Source organism: Chrysemys picta, chromosome 4, assembly GCF_011386835.1.
Source record: "Chrysemys picta bellii isolate R12L10 chromosome 4, ASM1138683v2, whole genome shotgun sequence".
NCBI lineage: Eukaryota > Metazoa > Chordata > Testudines > Emydidae > Chrysemys > Chrysemys picta.
This window is the reverse complement of record NC_088794.1, coordinates 107,263,685-107,283,284: the sequence shown is the minus strand read 5'-3', so window position 1 is coordinate 107,283,284 and position 19,600 is coordinate 107,263,685. Positions and strand designations below refer to the sequence as shown.

General features: G+C 42.2%; 1 protein-coding gene across 14 annotated transcripts in view; it reads right to left on the bottom strand.

Moving 5' to 3' along the window:
* Window positions 1-19,600, bottom strand: part of AKAP6 (A-kinase anchoring protein 6) — a 427,955-nt gene that overhangs the window by 255,029 nt on the left and 153,326 nt on the right. For 2 of the 14 annotated variants that reach the window (XM_065595446.1, XM_065595450.1), the window contains exon 1: window positions 16,832-16,968. The exons of 10 other annotated variants lie outside the window; for them this stretch is intronic. The gene's annotated coding sequence lies outside the window, so the exon portion shown is untranslated. Of the gene's footprint in view, window positions 1-16,604; window positions 16,969-19,600 lie in introns of those variants that run through there. 2 more of the 14 variants (XM_065595447.1, XM_065595451.1) reach the window with 1 other exon arrangement.

Here is a 19,600-nt window from a genome sequence, read left to right as displayed (position 1 = left end):
TTGATGTCTAATGTGGCATTCTGCTATTTAAATAGGTTTATATTTATCACTTGAAAACTCATTGTTTCAAAGCTGAAAAGATGGCAAAGAAGATCATTTGAATTTCAACAAGATGGAATGTTTGGCTTCAGAATGCCCCATATGCAGCCAGGCCCAAAAATGTTCAGACATTTCTCTCATTGAAGGTTTCAGGACACAACACATGCCCAGGAATTAACAATGAACCGTGTTAAGTAATTTTACTTTATGTACCTCAACATGTACCCACATTCATTTAAATGCTATAGTTTTCTAAATATTTGAAAATGGTACTTGTATACAAAATATTACAAGCTGTATAGAAAAAGAGAAAACAAATGTTCATTGCTTTCCAAAAATTTGCTTTATATACCACTGTATGGCACAAATACACTGAACTTAAGTTTTTGGAAAAGGGCAAGATGAGAACCATGGGAATTGTGTGCCTGCTTTTAACACCTTGTCATGGTGTCAGCAATCTGTCACAATATGTCTGGGTCAAGAACATCCATCTTCCTAGCATTCTGCTTGTCTGAAAATCATTCAAAACAGGCAATATTGGAATGTTTTGCATACAGCCATGTTACAAGTACCAAATAAACAAGATAAGTATATTTCAAGACTTGCATTCATCCTTGGACTCTGATAGCAATTTTATTGTCTTGCACTACCAATTTAGTGTGATCACTTGGAAAATGAGAACTGATAATGATGATGTGACTTTAAAGTCATCATACATTATTTATCTACCACACTGAAATGCAAGAGCAAGGACCAGTTCAAACAGTCTTAAAATATTTTATAGATGCCTTCACACAACACTTTACTCTTCCTGTAAAAATGCAAGTACTTCCTGAATCACTACAAATACCTTTTAATTTTTGTAACCCTGCCTAACTTTTCCTTGCTCACTGCACTCCAAACATTTGATAATAGTAGCAAACAGCATTCTCTATACATTCAAGCCTTCAATACATTGAAAGAAAGAAATTTTGAGAGTGAGCAAATGGAACAACCCTGAAAAACATGACAAACCTATAAGAGAGATAAAATATGACTTGCATCTAAGAAAAGTTTAGTACATCTGCTACTGGTTTGGCCAGAACAAGGCTCCTTTTGGTGTCAGCATGTAGAGTTGTCAATTGTCCATGAGGGTCCCGATTCAAGTCCTAACTACCTTGACATGCAGGACACACACAGAGGTACTCCCAGCGATTATATGGGGAACTCTGCAGCAATGGATTAGGTCTACTGCTGTGTCTGGCTACCAATAGGCAGACACCTCTCTTCCCCCCCCCCCCCCCCGCAATCAGATTTAATCTGAAGAATTTTAAAAGTATGCTCAGGGGATAGGTGACAAGGTTGACCTAGTCTGTGGAATAACTATAAGGACTCTTCAGAAGCAACATTATTGGTGTAATATGTCTCTCACCATTGCTTATACAAGTAGAGCTGTACATGTAGTTATCCTGAAGCTTTTCCAGTCTGGCAGAGACTCTTCAGGAAGACACGCTTTACTACTAAATTCAGTAGAATCCGATAGGGTTTTAACTGGTGGTCAGCTGCCCCAAGTGGAAGAGTTCCAGTCTGATGGAATGAGAGAGATTTCTGGGAGAGGCAGCTTCAGCTTTGAAATATGAGGTTTCAAGTAACAAATAAAAAATAAGTAAGCCTAGTTAAACAGCAGAATGTTGCATTAGTCGTCAACATACACACACGTTTCAAATCAATGTGAATTTAGTTCTTATGGCAGGGACCTCTGTCGTGTGTCATGTAAAAGACATTGTCTATTTATTGTGCCATATGAATAATAATGATTCCAAATCTCTCTTGCACTACAGCATACTTAAGAGCATAGCTGAGAGTGTTTCTGATGAGTGGATTGACAGGAAAAGAGAAATTTTAAAAAGATCTGTTTTGTCTTCCATATTCCCCTCTATTTCCATTTTTAATCTCAGATCTGTGGTAGGGTTTGTTTATCTAACTTCTTCTTCTCTCTAATTTCTGCTGCTTCTTGCAGATTAAAAAAACAAACCTAAACAGGGTCCAATTATAACCTGCCAGCACAGTAGAAAGTTGGTGCCTCTGGAAAGGAGAACAGATTATCATCATTTTCTGTTAGGGACACCAGATCTTGAACCAATGTCCACAGGCCTCGGGAAACTGCCACTCACTAACTGGCTAACGGTCATCAGAATTGGGACCTGAACTCTGACAAATGAGTCCTGGGAGCTGATTGGTAGAATACTGGGGGTCCTGATTGGTTCACAGCTCCTATTGAAACGCAGCGCAGGAACAGGAAGCTGTCCGTAGCTGATGCCTATCCAGGCAGAACTGGGTTAACTCGCTTAGAGCTGCTTCTCCAGCAATATCTAATCATGCTGCTGATCTTCTGGCAACCTGACCCTGATTGCCTCCTGACATCCAGTTTGCCCTCTGGCCTCCTGGTATTGGACCCGGCCTGATTCCCGACCCCTGCTCTAACTGCTAGGTCAGACCGCCCATGTCCCAGTCATGACAATTTGCCTGGACCACATAGGCCACAGAAGTGGTCCCGGGACCAGCAAAATGGACCTGGCTAACCCTTCAGAAGCGCCAGACACACTTGAGTTGGCCACCTGCCTTCAGGGGACAACTGACCCCTGCAGGCCCATGTCATCCAGCCTGGAGAACCAGCTATTCCAGGACCAAGTCAGAGTTGCATGCCAAAAATGCCAGACTCCAGGCCTGGTTCAGGCAGCCCTGTTCCCTGATACAGCTGCCAGAACCATTTGATGGTAATTGCCAGAAATTCCGGGGTTTTATAAACCAGTGTCGCCTCCTGTTCATGAGGCACCCTCAGTTCAATATTACTGATTGTGCAAAGTTGAGCCTGGTCATCAGCCTGCTGTCCTGGGAAGCCTTAGACTGGGCTTCCCCTTCTTGGAGTGTGACAGCCCAGTACTGTCTTTCTCCAAGGCATGTCAGTACTATTTGATGATCTGCACTCAGCTCAAAAAGCGGAGGCTGTCCTAAGGAAGGACCATCAGGGGCAGAGAACTGTTGCCTCCTATGCTGCACAATTCTGCCACCTTACGTACGACACAGACTGGAACAAGGCAGCACAAATGTAATGGTTCCAGTGGGGCCTGCAAGAAGATATTAAAGACAAGTTAGCCAGGGAGAGATGCCCATGAGTCTGGATATCCTCATGGATCTTGCTGTCCATTTAGATAAATGGTTATGGGAACAAAGAAGAAAAAATGGGGGTCTTGCAACTCTCTAATCCAGGTACTGTGACCCTTTCACCAGTGCCTCCTGCAGAGTGAATGTAGGTGAATGTGGGCAGTAAAGAGCTCACCCCCCATAGAAAAGGATGGATGATGCCAATACCATCTCTGTTTCTGCTGCAGTGAGTCAGGTTGCTCCATTTCTACATGCCCGATATGATCTCCAGGGAAAAGAGCTCCCCCGCATTTCAGTCTTGACTGGAACACATCTGGAGCCCCACCCAAGGGCTCCCCACTTGCAGGTGCCAATCCATTTCCACATACCTGGGGCATCCCTGAAAAATCTCATCCTACCAACCCTCATTGACTCAGGCACAACTGACAATCCGCTCATTTGGTGGCAAGCACAGGAAGTCTGTTTTCCACCAGAGTTTCATAGACAGCACTGTTGGGAATCGCATCTGTACTTCAAGAGGTTCAGATGGTATCAGCTATCCAGGCAGAACCTTCCACTGATGCTGCATCTGAACTTCCTTCAAAAATAGCAAATAGCAACTGATGTCTTTGAAAATAAGAATGTGGAAATTCTCCCTCCACACCAGGACTATGACTGCCCCATAGAGCGGCAGCCAGGAGCAATAATATCCTTGTCAGAACCAAGAGTACCTCCAGGAGGACCTGGCCCAAGGATTTATCTGCAAGTTGTTCTCGCCGGCTGGGAGTCCACATGTCTCTTCTCTGCTTACCATCCATAGTCCAATGGCCAAAGAGAAAGAGCCAATCAAATTCTTGAGCAGTATCTGTGACGGTACTTCAATCACTACCAGGATGATTGGTCTTCATTTCTGCTATGCAGAATTTGCCTACAACAACACAGACAATGTGTCTACAGGTCAAAGCCCCCCCCCTCCCTTTTTAAATCAACAATGGGTACAAACCCCAATTCCAACTACAATTACTTGTGTCCTCTCCCAACCCAGCAGCCTCAGATGTGAAAGAGTAGATTCACTGGGCCCAAGAAGAAATGACAGGACACCTGGAAAATCCAAGAGCAGACTATTAATGACATGCAAGCCAGCATCCACAGCAAGGCCCAACCTACTCAGTGGGACAAACTTTGTGGAGAGCCAGACCATATCTCCACACAAACAGACCTAATCACAAACTGGACTTTCAATTCCTTGGCCCTTTTAAGATCCTGCAGCAGGTTAATCCAGTCACCTTTGAACTACAACTATCTTAGTCTCTGAAGATTCACCCAGTGTTTCATGTATCAATTTTGAAACGCTACACAGAAAACCTTTTTCTTCACAGGACCCAGCCATCTCCTCTACTGGTACAGGGCCACGAGGAATATGTGGTTCACAAAATCCTGGATTCTAAATGTAAGTGTGGTGGGCTATGGTATCTTGTTGACTCTTAGGGATATGGCCTTGAGAAGTGCACCAGGGAACTTGTGGGAAATATACATGCACCTACACTTGTGCAAGGGTTCCATAAATATCACCCTGAAAAGTCTGGTGCCACGTTGCCCTGAGGGCACCCCTTTGGGAGGGAGTGATATCAGAGTCTGTGGGTCTTGAACCAAGATCAACAGGGCTTTTGTGGGCTCTGGCACCCAGACTGTGGCTCCATTGTCCCTTCTCCCACCCACGCTCCATCCACCCCCACTTGGCCTCTTTCCCCTGAGGCCCCGCCTGCTACTTGCACACAGGGGAGGAGGCAGACAGCAGCAAGCATGGGGGAGAGGTGGAGAGGAGCGAGCAGTAGGCAGGGCCTTGAGGCGGAGCGCAGGCAGGGCTGGGGGACGGGGCCACGGTCCGGGTGCCAGGGCCCCTTCTGAGTGTGGGCCCGGCCTCATTGTAAGCCCGGTACTGCACAGGGCTCTTTGGATCTAATAAGTTTCAACCTGTCACCCAGTGACCTGCTAACTGAACTCTGAGTGTGATTCTATTGTGTGTAATTACACTGGTCTACAATTTTTGAGACGTCATCTGCTTCAGAGATAAAATGTGCTATTTATTATGTATTTTGATGTGCTGAATTCAAATATGACAATTAAAACAACTGATTGGCTACTGTTTCTAAGATATTTAAGTTTTTACATTTTATGTCTATGTATATTGTGTAGATAGTAGAGTTTTAATCATAAATTGTAAACCTAGGTCTTTTCATGTGTTTATGGTTGCTTTACATGATAATATTTCACCTGTCCTGTTTATGTAACACTTTAAAAATCAGCAAAAGGGTTATATAAATAAAATTTATTATGAAACAAAAGGCAAAAAACTATTATGTACATAGTTTAGTCCTATTCAGTGTCTACTCGGCACTTCTTGGCTTGTCTCTTGTATTCATTAAATGGAGCATCTCTTGTCACTGTCCAGCAATAGTCTGCAAGCATTGATGGGCTCCATTTGCCCTGATAGCACTTCTCCATTGTTGCAATGTCCTGGTGAAATCGCTCGCCGTGCTCGTCGCTCACTGCTCCGCAGTTCGGTGGAAAAAAATCTAGATGAGAGTGCAAAAAATGTATCTTTATTGACATGTTGCAACCAAGGTTTTTGTATGCCTTGAGGAGGTTTTCCACCAACAACCTGTAGTTGTCTGCCTTGTTGTTTCCGAGAAAATTTATTGCCACTAACTGGAAGGCTTTCCATGCCGTCTTTTCCTTGCCACGCAGTGCATGGTCAAATTCATCATCTCGAAGAAGTTCACGAATCTGAGGACCAACAAAGACACCTTCCTTTATCTTAGCTTCACGGAGGTACTTGAAAGCTGCTTGTGTTTTGTCAATGGCCTTGACAAAGTTCTTCATCAGACCCACCTTGATATGTAAGGGTGGTAACAAAATCTTCCTTGATTCAACAAGTGGTGGATGCTGAACACTTTTCCTCCCAGACTCCAATGACTGTCGGAGTGGCCAATCTTTCTTGATATAGTGGGAATCTCTTGCACGGCTATCCCATTCGCAGAGAAAACAGCAGTACTTTGTGTATCCAGTCTGCAGACCAAGCAAGAGAGCAACAACCTTCAAATCGCCACAGAGCTGCCACTGATGTTGGTCATACACCTCAAAAGTTGTTTCATGTTGTCATAGGTTTCCTTCATATGGACTGCATGACCAACTGGAATTGTTGGCAAAACATTGCCATTATGCAGTAAAACAGCTTTAAGACTTGTCTTCGATGAATCAATGAACAGTCTCCACTCATCTGGATCGTGAACGATGTTGAGGGCTGCCATCACACCATTGATGTTGTTGCAGGCTACAAGATCACCTTCCATGAAGAAGAATGGGACAAGATCCTTTTGACGATCACGGAACATGGAAACCCTAACATCACCTGCCAGGAGATTCCACTGCTGTAGTCTGGAGCCCAACAGCTCTGCCTTACTCTTGGGTAGTTCCAAATCCCTGACATGGTCATTCAGTTCACCTTGTGTTATGAGGTGTGGTCCAGAGGACGAGGATGGGACAAAATGTGGCTCCTGTGACATTGATGGTTCAGGACCAGAAGTTTCATCCTCTTCCTCGTCTGACTCAAGTGAGAATGATTCTGGTGCATCAGGAACCGGCAGTCCTTCTCCGTGGGGTACTGGGCATATAGCTGATGGAATGTTTGGATAATGCACAGTCCACTTTTTCTTCTTTGACACACCTTTCCCAACTGGAGGCACCATGCAGAAGTAACAATTGCTGGTTTGATCTGTTGGCGCTCTCCAAATCATTGGCACTGCAAAAGGCATAGATTTCCTTTTCCTGTTCAACCACTGTCGAAGATTTGTTGCACAAGTGTTGCAGGATATGTGTGGGGCCCACCTCTTGTCCTGATCTCCAGTTTTGCAGCCAAAATAAAGGTGATAGGCTTTCTTAACCATAGTGGTTATACTGCGCTTTTGCGATGCAAAAGTCACTTCACCACAAACATAGCAGAAGTTATCTGCACTGTTCACACAAGTACGAGGCATCTCTGCTGACTTTGGCTAAAAAGAAATGTGTCCCTTTTTGCAAAATCAAACACTGACAAATAAGAGAGCATGACACTGTATGATTTCTAGAGCTGATATAGGGCAATTTGTTCACCAGAGTGATGTAAGCTTCGTTATGATTGCATCATCCATGACTCCTAGGAATAACATGATGCAATTCATATCATGTATGATGCAATACCAGCTTCAGATTGCATCATTCATTGTTTTGCCTAAAAAGCAAGTACTGTCCAAACCCAGTCATAGATTTATTCATAGATCCAGTCAAAGATGTATTTTAGTCATTTCTGGTTAAATTGAGATCCCTTCCCTTTATAACTCACTTATCCTCCGCCATTCTCAAGTCAAGGGTCGTATATACTGACCCAGTAGCATATCTTGAAAACTAGAGCCAATCAACAATTTTAAGCATCATTTTCGTTCTCAGTGACCCAGAATTAGTAAAGTTTGACTACATTTATTTCAGAAGCATTTTGGCTATAGAGCAGTGTTATTTAAAAGAAAAAAGTGAGAGTGTGGGAGAAATGAATTAAGGTTTTTGTTTTCAAATAAAGAGACATTTCCTTGAGAAAGTGATTTTACATTATATTTCTGTCCAGTTGGAAAACTGTTGGAAGAGCAGAGTAAAAAAGCATTGAAAATGTGCAAATAGTGTACAGTGAGACTAACTTAGCTCAAAGGAAACTGTATTCCAGTTCTGCCTGAATTTAGCATTGAGTAAGGAGTACTTGAGTTTAACAATTTTAAACAACTATTAAAATAAGTAAATAATTATACTTATTTTGATTATTAAACATTTTTATTTTCGGATGTTTCTTATTTCACTTCAAATATCATCCCTAATATTTAGGTACGATTGCATAACATGCTAACGAGAGTCATGGATACTGGTATCATTCAGTGAACCCTAACGAACATTTAGTCTTCCAGCTGAAGTTAGTGGGAGTTTCGCCATTAACTTTAACTCCAGCATGATTGGCCATATGCTATCAAATTGAAAGTAAGACCAATAGTTCTAACACACAGCTTTTCTGAGGAAAGCCAATTGTAGCAACCCTGGCTATACGACCATGAAATCTAGGTCAGGAGTCAAAGAATTACATCCTCGGGGGATTTTGTACTTTTTTCCCCCACTCCATTTATTCAATGTATTTTACATTTTAAAAGACTTATTATTCAGGACATTTTCTAACTAAATAGCAATTTTAATGGTCTGCAGAAAAAGAAAATCAAAGGTTTGAATAGTTCTCTTCTCTCCTGAGATGCAGCATTTTGAATACTATATGCTCCTTCATTTTTTATGGTCTGTGTGCTCCAGCAGCAAGTAGAAAATTCGGGGGAGACTGAAAGGAGGAAGGTTTTAAAAATAAAACTTTTTATTGAACTTCCAAAGATAAATACACAGATTTCAAATGCTTTGCATGGATCCTCTCTCAGCAGGGTATCATTTTGATGCCTCTTCAAGAGGCTCATGCTAGGATGAAGCATTAAAGCAAGAACTTCTTGAAGCAGCACTGAACACAGATCAGGTATATACTATACCTAACTACAGTACATTTCTTTCTTTGTCCTTGTGGTGCTGTATGGAATCTGGGGGACACTTGAGGATATTATCAATATCAATAATGTAAAATTGCAATGAGTTGTGCCAGATACAACATGTAAGGTATCTACAAAAATGTTATAATTTGCCAAATATGATAATCTAATTTATGTGTTTGTATCACCTTTGTATTATAAGTTACATATATGGTATGTCTGTAGTTCCAAACTTGTGCTGTGCATCTGGGTGACACCTCCAGACAGATTGGCATTAGCACTGCCTAGCCTGCTTGACAATCCATTCAGGGACATCAGCTATATAACTGACTCATTGGGGAAAGGCAAGGGATACACCTTATGACAGCAAGGCATGCAGGAGCACGCCTATGGGCAGAACTCTCTGGCTTCCAGGCCAGGTGCTGAGCAGCTTGTGTTTGGAACAAAGGAAATCAAGCTGCATGGCAAAAGGCAGCTGCACCTTCTTCATTTTGTCATCATTCCCACTTCTTACCTCTGGAGTAACCTTTCTACCAACGAAGCTCTGAACAAATGACTGAATGACCCATCCAAGCTATGGATGTGTTCCAGAGGGACTTTCAAACCAGCAAACTCCCCAATACTGCTAGGAACCTGATGTACTTTGAAGTCTTTGTATGTATGTGTCTGTCTTACCATTTAACAGCTCTCTCCTGGTCTTTTTTCTTTATAATAAACTTTTAATTTTAGACACTAAAGGATTGGCTGGCAGCATGGTATTTTGGGTAAGATCCAGACCTACACTGACCTGGTAATGTGGCTGACCATTTGGTATATGTGAGCAAAGTTTAAAACAAACAAACAAAACAAACAAAACAAACAAAACAAACACCTCCTCACTGTACTGGACCTAGGTGCTGATTGGGAGCCAGGGAACTGGAACGCAATAAAGGGGGCTGTGTGATTTCTTTTTTTGCTTCTTGATAACCAGGGTGGGGATCAGAAGCACAGTTGGTGACTGGTTGGGGAGTTTAACTTCAGTGTTACTCCCAAGACTGGTGGGTATCTGCTCTCCCTTTTGCAGCCTGCCCTGACCTTGGCATTTCCAGTGAGGGCTGCCCTAGGCACCACCGAGTCACATTGGTCTAGTTGACAGGATCCACAGAACCAGATCATTTGGGTTTTGGATCAGGAACCCATGCTATTCCAAATTTGAAATTTAAAACAGAGTGTTAAAGGTTGAAGATAGTCACAATGCATGATCCACAATCAAAACTGCAAGCCCCGAGAGATAGCCAACATCGTCAGCATGAGAGAGAAATGGCAGAACTTTGGATGCAAGAGAAGCAAGCCTTGGCCCAGCTGGAAAAAGAAGCTGAGGAGGGAGCCAGGCAAGCTGAGGAAAGAACCAAGCAAGCTGGAGAGAGAGACACAGAATCTCACAGGAGGTGAATGTAGCTGCTGCAAGCTGCGCCACACCCCTCCGCTCCTCCGGCCACACACCCGCCAGGCCGCCAGCCTGCACCCCCCGTCACTCCTCCGGCAGCGGCTGCCGGCCGTCCTGAGGGCCGCATTCCGCTCACGCCCACACCCACACACCCCCACTCCTCCGGCCGCGCGCCCGGCGCCCTCCCATGGCTGCGCTGCGGGTCGCATGCTGCCCGCAAACCCCCCCGCTTCTCTGGCAGCTTTTGGAAAGGCGACGCTTTGGGAAATTGTGCTGTGGGGAAGCGGCAGCTTCCCCTCAGCCAGCTAGCTACGCTACTGACTTCCAGTCCTCTGTCTGTGGAGCAGACAGAGGGTACCTCTCAGCCTATGATGGTTGAGGGATATTTCAGTTGACCCAGAGGTGGTTCTGGACTTAACTGAACCCCAAGAAGGAACCTGCATATTGCCAGTGAGGAAAGCTGCAGAGGGAGAGTGCCTCTAACCCTTTAACCCCCTTTCAGGCAAGATGCTAAACTCCATGGTTATATGAAAAGACTCTTGATGTGCCAGAGGTGATTCTGGATGTAAGTGAAACTCAGAAGGAGTTGAGAAAAGCCTGTAAACAGATTGGAAAGAACACACTGTATGCTGGAAAGCCTTAGGAGTAATGAAATGTTACAGCTGATACCTGTAAGCAAGCTTGAAACTTGGCACAGCACAGAAACCTTTACAAATCTAGTCTACTGTATAGAAAGGAAAACTGAGGCACACTACCACATGGCTGTCATGGCTAAATGCCAAGGTAATTACATCCTTGAAAGCAGTAAGGTCTAGAGTATCATCAGATGAGAAAGACTTTCATAAAATGAAGCTAGCTGTATATAAACACCCTGATTTAGTCAGACATGATTTTGATGACCTATTTCAGCTGTACATTAATACCTGTGATGTAAACTGAAAATGTAATATAGGACCTAGAATGGAAAATTCCTGTGATGCATTCAGCAGTGTCCAGGAACACCCCTTTCAGCATCAATTTTGCATGGGGTGACGCTGTATGGAATCTGGGGGACACTTGAGGATATTATGAATATCAATAATGTAAAATTGCAATGGTTTGTGCCAGATATGCCATGTAAGGTATCTGCAAAAAATTATAATTTACTAACTATGATAATCTAATTTATGCATTTGTATCATCTTTGTATTATAAGTTATATGTATGGTATGTCTGTAGTTCCAAACTTGTGCTGTGCATCTGGGTGACACCCCCAAACAGATTGGCGTTAGCAATGCCTAGTCTGCTTGACAGCCCATCAAGGGATATCAGCTATATAACTGATTCACTGAGAGAAGGCAAGGGATATACCTTATGACTCAGCAAGGCATGCAGGGGCACGCCTATGGACAGAACTCTCTGGCTTCCAGGCCATGTGCTCCGCAGCTTGTGTTTGGAACAAAGGAAATCAAGCTGCATGGCAAAAGGCTATAAACAGTCTTGGGAATATCTGCTCTCCCTTTTGTAGCCTGCCCTGACCTTGAGATTTCCATTGAGGGCTGCCCTAGGCACACCGTGTCACAGTCCTTTCCCTTATAACTAGCAATTCAAATGATAATCAAAATGGCCCATAGGCAAACTCCTGTCAGCCACAACTATATTAGAAAAGATCCAAAAGCCTGTACAAACAATTGCTTCACCATATTAACATAGGATGATGGGGATACAATGTTGTGATTGAGCAGATGTGTGACTCTCTCATATCATAACCTGGAACATCAAAGGTAAGGAAGGCAAAACCAGTTTCTACCCCTCAACGATGCATCAAAACTTGAACCAAACCTCCTTTTTTAGGTTAGAAAATGGGATGAATTTCTCCAAATTCCTATCATTTTTCATCTTTAATTGTGAGCCTTTGCAATTCCAGGTTCTAGATAGAAAGGGAGTGCCAAAATACTTCAAGAAAACCTGTTTTGACTTCTATTTATTCATAGATTCAAGGACTGGAAGGGACCTCGAGAGGTCATCGAGTCCAGTCCCCTGCCTGCATGGCAGGACCAAATACTGTCTAGACCATCCCTGATAGACATTTATCTAACCTACTCTTAAATATCTCCAGAGATGGAGATTCCACAACCTCCCTAGACAATTTATTCCAGTGTTTAACCACCCTGACAGTTAGGAATGTTTCCTAATGTCCAACCTAGACCTCCCTTGCTGCAGTTCAAGCCCATTGCTTCTTGTTCTATCCTTAGAGGCTAAGGTGAACAAGTTTTCTCCATCCTCCTTATGACACCCTTATAGCTTGATTAAGGACAGAATTTCCAGGAAATCTCACAAGAAAACCCATTTTTACTAGATTTTAAGCCCACTTTTGCAGACTGAAAAATCGAAACTGAACTCAACTCTGAACTGTGAAATTTGTCCCCAATTCGGGCAAAACTAAATCAAATCCTTCAAAAATATTTAAAGAGTCTTTCTGGAAGATTCCTGGCCCTTCAACATGGATAGCTGAAGCAGAATCCTGATTAAATGGCCTGAATCTCAGAGAGGAGTCCGGGAAAAGGAGGTGGCACAGTAAGCATGAATGCTGCTAATGGGAGCAAAGCAGTAGGAAATGTATATATATATAAAGTGCACCTCTCGCCTCCTTAATTGTAAAACAAAGAGAAATTTCAGTAAGTGACAGTGTTAACTCAAAAGAACTGCAAAAGAAAGCACCTCCACAAACCACAGCAACAACTCAAAACTCCCCCAGAGGAGAGAGGAGCCTAAGTGATTAGGTAGGCCTAGCAAAATGCCCTGAAGGTTTAAAAAAAAAAAAAAAAAAAGTAGGACTCTTCAATCAATATAAAAAAAGTGGAAGTTAAAAGTGAGGAAAATAGAAAGGAGCATAAACTCTGGCAAATGAAGTGTAAAAATATAGTTAGGAAGACCAAGAAAAATCTGAAGAACAGCTAGCCAAAGACTCAAAAAATAATAGCCAAATTTTTTTTAAGTACATCAGAAGCAGGAAGCCTGCTAAACAACCAGTGGGACCACTGGACGATCGAGATGCTAAAGAAGCACTCAAGGATGACAAGGCCATTGCGAAGAAACTAAATTAATTCTTTACATCAGTCTTCACAGCTGAGGATGTGAGGGAGATTCCCAAACCTGAGCCATTCTTTCTAGGTGACAAATCTGAGGAACTGTCCCAGGTTGAGGTATCATTACAGGAGATTTTGGAACAAATTGATAAATTAAACAGTAATAAATCATCAGGACCAGATGGTATTCACCCAAGAGTTCTGAAGGAACTCAAATGTGAAATTGCACAACTATTAACTGTGGTCTGTAACCTATCACTTAAATCAGCTTCTATACCAGATGACTGGAGGATAGCTAATGTGACACTAATTTTTAAAAAGAGCTTCGAGGTGATCCCCGCAATTACAGGCCAGCAAGCCTAACTTCAGAAACTATAGTAAAGAACAACGTTTTCAGACACCTGGATGAACATAATTTGCTGAGGAAAAATCAACATGTTTTTTGTAAAGGGAAATCATGCCTCAACCTACTAGAATTCTTTGAGGGGGTCAACAAGCATGTGAACAAGGGGGATCCAGTGGATATAGTGTACTTAGATTTTCAGGAAGCCTTTGACAAGGTCTCTCACCAAAGGCTCTTAAGCAAAGTGAGCTGTCATGGGATAAGAGAGAAGGTTCTCTCGTGGATTGGTAACTGGTTAAATGATAGAAAACAAAGAGTAGGAATAAATGGTCAGTTTTCAGAATGGAGAGAGATAAATATTTGTGTCCCCCCGGGGTCTGTACTGGGAGCAGTCCTATTCAACATATTCATAAATGATCTGGAAAAAAAGGTAAATAGTGAGGTGGAAAAATTTGCAGGTGATACAAAACTACTCAAGATAGTTAGGTACTAAGCAGACTGCGAAGAGCTACAAAAGGATCTCACAAAACTGGGTGATGGACAACAAAATGGCAGATGAAATTCAACATTGATAAATGCAAATTCATGCACAATGGAAAACATAATCCCAACTATACATATAAAATGATGGCATCTAAATTAGCTGTTATCAGTCAAGAATGAGATCTTGGAATCCTTGTGGATAGTTCTCTGAAAATATCCACTCAATATGCAGCAGCAATCAAAAAAGCTAACAATTTTGGGAATCATTAAGAAAAAGATAGATATAAGACAGAAAATATCATATTGCTTCTATATAAATCCATGCTACACCCACATCTTGAATACTGTGTACAGATGTGGTTGCCCCATCTCAAAAAAGATATATTGGAATTGGAAAAGGTTCAGAAAAGGGCAACAAAATTGATTAGGGGTCTGTAAGGGCCTCTGTATGAAGAGAGATTAATAAAACTGGGACTTTTCAGCTTGGAAAAGAGATGACAAGGGGGGGGGATAATAGAGGTCTATAAAATCATGACTGGTGTGGAGAAAGTAAATAAGGAAGTGTTATTTACTCCTTCTCATAACACAAGAACTAGGGGTCACCAAATGAAATTAATAGGCAGCAGGTTTAAAACAAACAAAAGGAAGTATTTTTTCACATAACACACAGTCAACCCGTGGAACTCCTTGCCAGAGGATGTTGTGAAGTCCAAGACTATGACAGGGTTAAAAAAAGACTAGATAAGTTAATGCAGGATAGGTCCATCAATGGTTGTTAGTCAGTATGGGGGCAGAGATGGTGTCCCCCTACCCTCTGATTGCCAGAAGCTGAGAATGGGCAACAGGGGGATGGATCACTTGATTACCTGTTCTGTTCTTTCATTCTGGGGCACCTGGCATTGGCCACTGTTGGAAGACTGGATACTGGGCTAGATGGACCTTTGGTCTGACCCAGTATGGCTGTTCTTATGTTCAATAAGGTAAACAATTTTTAGTGAGCACACTGTCTCCAGTCTCCATGGAGACTGCCACTGAGAGCCACCTAGCTGATCTCCCGTATCAGGATGGAGCATCAAGAGAAAAATGCTCTTTAAAACAGACAGGACACAACACTTATAGGAATTTATTGATCAAAATCAACACCTTTAATATCATGGGGAAAACAAACAAGAAATCAGTGCAGATTACAGAACACTGATGTAATAGGCACCTTGAGAGAAACAACTGTAAGGAAGCGGGAAGCTGAATTTTGTACTAGTAGAAATTTTTGAACAGACTTTTAGTGAAGCCCTTATGGACAAAAAGCATGAATTGATCTCATCATCATCATCATCATCGTATACGAAAGGTCACAACTTTCTTAACAAGCAAAGATGAAAGGAAAACTCCTGTTTATAGTGCCTGGACTACTGAGGATCCAAATGGATCTCTAAACTGTAAAGCTTATGAAAAGTCAGTGACATCTGCTTACTCAGCTGAGGGGTTATCACTTCTTCTATCTGCTCTGAATGTTTTCCTATTTCACTGGCATCACCCCTACCTTATACAAATTGATCATCAGCCAACTAGCTCTCATTCAAACCTAACTTCTGCTAAACTGCAGGAAAGAAAAAAGATCTTAGTCCAACGCAAACCTTTAAAATCAAGAACATTCTCGTAGCAAACTGAAAGTTCCTGCACTCTCTTTGTGGATGAATACATTTGCAGAGAGGACAGACACTGCTGAATGGTCTATCTCAAACCTTAAGGTCTCCAAGGACCAGGTACTCATGCAACATCTTGAACTGCCAAACTTTCAAGCTCCACAGAGCTTTTCTTCAGGTCTGGGATGACCTGAAGAGCTTTGTGGAGCTTGAAAGCTGGTCTCTTTCACCAACAGAAGTTGATCAAATACAAGATATTACCTCAGCTATCTTGTCTCTCATGTATCCTAGGACCAACAAGGCTACAACACTGCAAACACTCTTTATAGGTTGAAGTTTTAACCAGAGCAATGTAATAATAATAATAATACTGCAACGTCTATTTCTAATTATACTGTGACCTCTAAACAGTAAGCTGAGTGATGTCATAGAGCTTTCAGACAGGTAAGCATTTAAATTTCACCTGGGGGGGAAAAATACTAGTAAAGAGCGATAGTCTCTTGCTGAAATGTATAAAACTTTTTGTGCCCATTTCTTTCCTACTCAAATTATTGCAGTGATTGCAAAAACTTGATATTATGCAAAATATCAGAGAATGAAAGAATTTTTGATAATTCTCTCAAGATAAAGAAAAGATTCATCTACAGGGGAAAAGATCAATTGGTTTTGCAAGTTAAAATTACAGTGCATAAAGGAATAAAATGCATCATTCTGAACAAATAAATTGTAGGGCATCAAATTCTACTTTAAAAGTAAACAAGGATTTGCAGTACAAGAAAGCATTTAGGTCTTGCAGTGGGAAAGGTTTGCAAAACCTGCTATTAAATAGTTTTAAGACAGTACCAACATTTTGTAAAATATTTCACATTAACAGTGTCCTACCTGAATTGTACTGGAAGAAGGGATTTTCAGTCATCAGCTTTGCAAAAATTTAACTGTTCCATTTTCTTTCTTCAGCTAAAGCAGTTACTCCCAATCAGCAAACATTTAAAAGTCAGACAATTAAGCCACAGACTATGTGTAACCCAAGCCATTTTCAGTGCTGAGTCAAATGCTTACGCTTAACATGGAAGAAATTTCAAATATATCAAATGATCTGCTGCCAGTACCTGTGCTATTGTGCAGATCGAGTTTAGGCCAGTCTACTCGTCCTCGATGTGTTCCAAATTACAGTAGTAGTTTCCCAGTCATGCAGTTCTCTGACTCCTAACTGGAATTTCCTGAGACACTTGCAGCTTGCAATTAAGCAAGGTTATTTTAGGCACTGACCTAAGTTCCAGTAGAATGTTAGCTGTATCCACCAAGATAGCAAGAGAGAATTTAATCTAAGTCAGTCACTTGGTTACCCTGTAAAGCTGATGTAGGACAGTATTGAATCTGTAGTTCATGAATATCAAAGTAAATATTTCAACCCTGGTTTGATTTGATTTTAATATTTTAACTTCCAGAAAAAATATTGTTGACTTAAAATGAGGCAGTTTAGAATTTATTTTAGGACATAACTGATCATATGCTTGGAACAAGTATATTAATAGGAGAAGTTGCGACTTCCCTAATGGAGTGACTCAGATGGTACAAAACAATATGAAACAGACATTAGCAGCTGCCTTTCTAGTGTTTTTATTTGTACTACACTATATTGTAGTCTGAATGGGAATGAGGAATCACTTGAAAAGCTGAACTTTATTACAATTTCTCCTGGTTACTCCTTAACTTCCCTGGGCAGGGCTCTCCTTTCTGTACACTGCTCTACCAAACCTTGCTTTCTCCTGAACTCCTTTTGGATTGAACTTCTTTACTTTAAACAGTTTGACAGTCAACATTTAAAGGCTCAGTCAAGCCCCACAGCTCACTGATCACTGCTTATGATTCACCCATTTTTCTTCCCAGATCAGCTTTCCTCCTCCAACCCTTGCTCAAAGGGTAGAGTGGGGTTGCTGGTCTCCCAGGAGGAGCCACACCAAACAGCACTGTCACTGGTCCAGATTAAAATGAAAGCTGTAGTTCCAATCTTTCCCCTTTGAACAAAACTCTCAATTTATTAAATAGTTTTAAACATACATCTCATACATGATGAGTATCACTATACTCAGCATAAACAAATACCAGTACTGAAAACATAGCCCGATTCTTCCATAGACCATACTGATATTTAATACTAGCATCCCAAAGCCACCTCTAAATGCAAGACAATCCCTGGCACCCTGCTCCAACATCAGCTTCACCTGGACTTCAAATTCCAGAACTGAATGGATGTGAGAGTTGTAACATGTAAACTGCAGGATATGCATAAACATAGTGTACTCAAATATGTCATTTAAATTTGCACTAAATAAACCTTTTAAAAAGAAAGCTACTTCTGATGAGCAGTATTGACAGATTTAGTGGTACAAAAAGCTATTGGTGGGGAGAGGGGAGAAATCACTTGAAAGAAACACGTGCTTTATAATTCAGAGCCATTCACTTCTAAGCCACAGATCTGAACCTGGCCTAGCACAATGGTAACCCAAAGTCTTAGGACTGAATGATGGCCTGGTGACCGCCGTAAAGTGATTTTGGTAGTCTCATATCAGTTCCCAGTGGTCACGTGCCTACATCAGAAAAATACCATTACATTTCATACTCCTGGCACCTGTATTGGCAATCCTAGCAGAGGCCAAAGATGAATTGGCCATAGTAGCTGAACTTCCTTTACAACCCTACAGGTGGTCCCTCCAGATTTTTGTTGAGTCATTTTAGCAAAGTAGGATGGAGAAGCTTGTACACTTAAGTCCTATTAGTTAGAACAAGACATGTCCAAAGATCAGTGCAGGTTCATTATCATCAAAACATCTTCAAGTAATCCTATGTCTCCCATTGAACAATGCTGATCTGACTCTCCCCTAATTCAAAACTTGTCAACTTCCATGGTATATGAACAGGGCCGGCTCCAAGCACCAGCTAAAGAAGCAGGTGCTCGGGGCGGCCAATACAAAGGGGTGGCACTCCGCCCGCTATCGGGGCGGCATGTCCGGGTCTTCGGCAGGAATTCGGCGGCGAGTCCCTCAGTCCCTCTCTTCCTCTTTGAGCTGCCGCCAAAGTGCCACCGTAGAGGAAGAGAGGGAGTGAAGCCGCCGCCGAACTGTCGCCGAAGAGTGGAGTGGTTCGATTGCGCTGCCGCCGCTTTTTTTTTTTCCCCTTCTCCGCTTGGGGCGGCAGAAAACTTGGAGCCAGCCCTGCATATGAATAAAACAGAAGTGGTAAGACACACTTCTCCAATTAAACAGCACTCACACATAGCTTTCCACACTTAATCTTCACACTCGGGGTGAATAACTTTTAAGGGGAAAGGGAAGAGCATCAAAATTCACCGTATATTGGGAATAGCAGGATACAGCCTGCTTGCTGCTCACTTAAGTACTCAATAGCAATGTCTCAGTTAGAAGAGAAAGCAAAAACTGTATCTCTGTAGTTAAACCACATCCTGCAACAATAAAGCAATACACACAGTAATACACAGGCCAGGTCTACACTACCCCCCTAATTCGAACTAAGGTACGCAACTTCAGCTACGTGAATAACGTAGCTGAAGTTCGAAGTACCTTAGTTCGAACTTACCTTGGTCCACACTCGGCAGGCAGGCTCCCCCGTCGACTCCGCGGTACTCCTCTCGCCGAGCTGGAGTACCGCAGTCGACGGCGAGCACTTCCGGGTTCGACTTATCGCGTCCAGACTAGACGCGATAAGTCGAACCCAGAAGTTCGATCGCTCGCCGCCGAACTACCGGGTAAGTGTAGCCAAGGCCACAGGTTCCCATTTTTACTTCTTCCCTAAATAGTTTTAAACTCCTTCCAGTGCTGGAGGACAACATTATTAAGATGAAACTAGACTCAAAATCA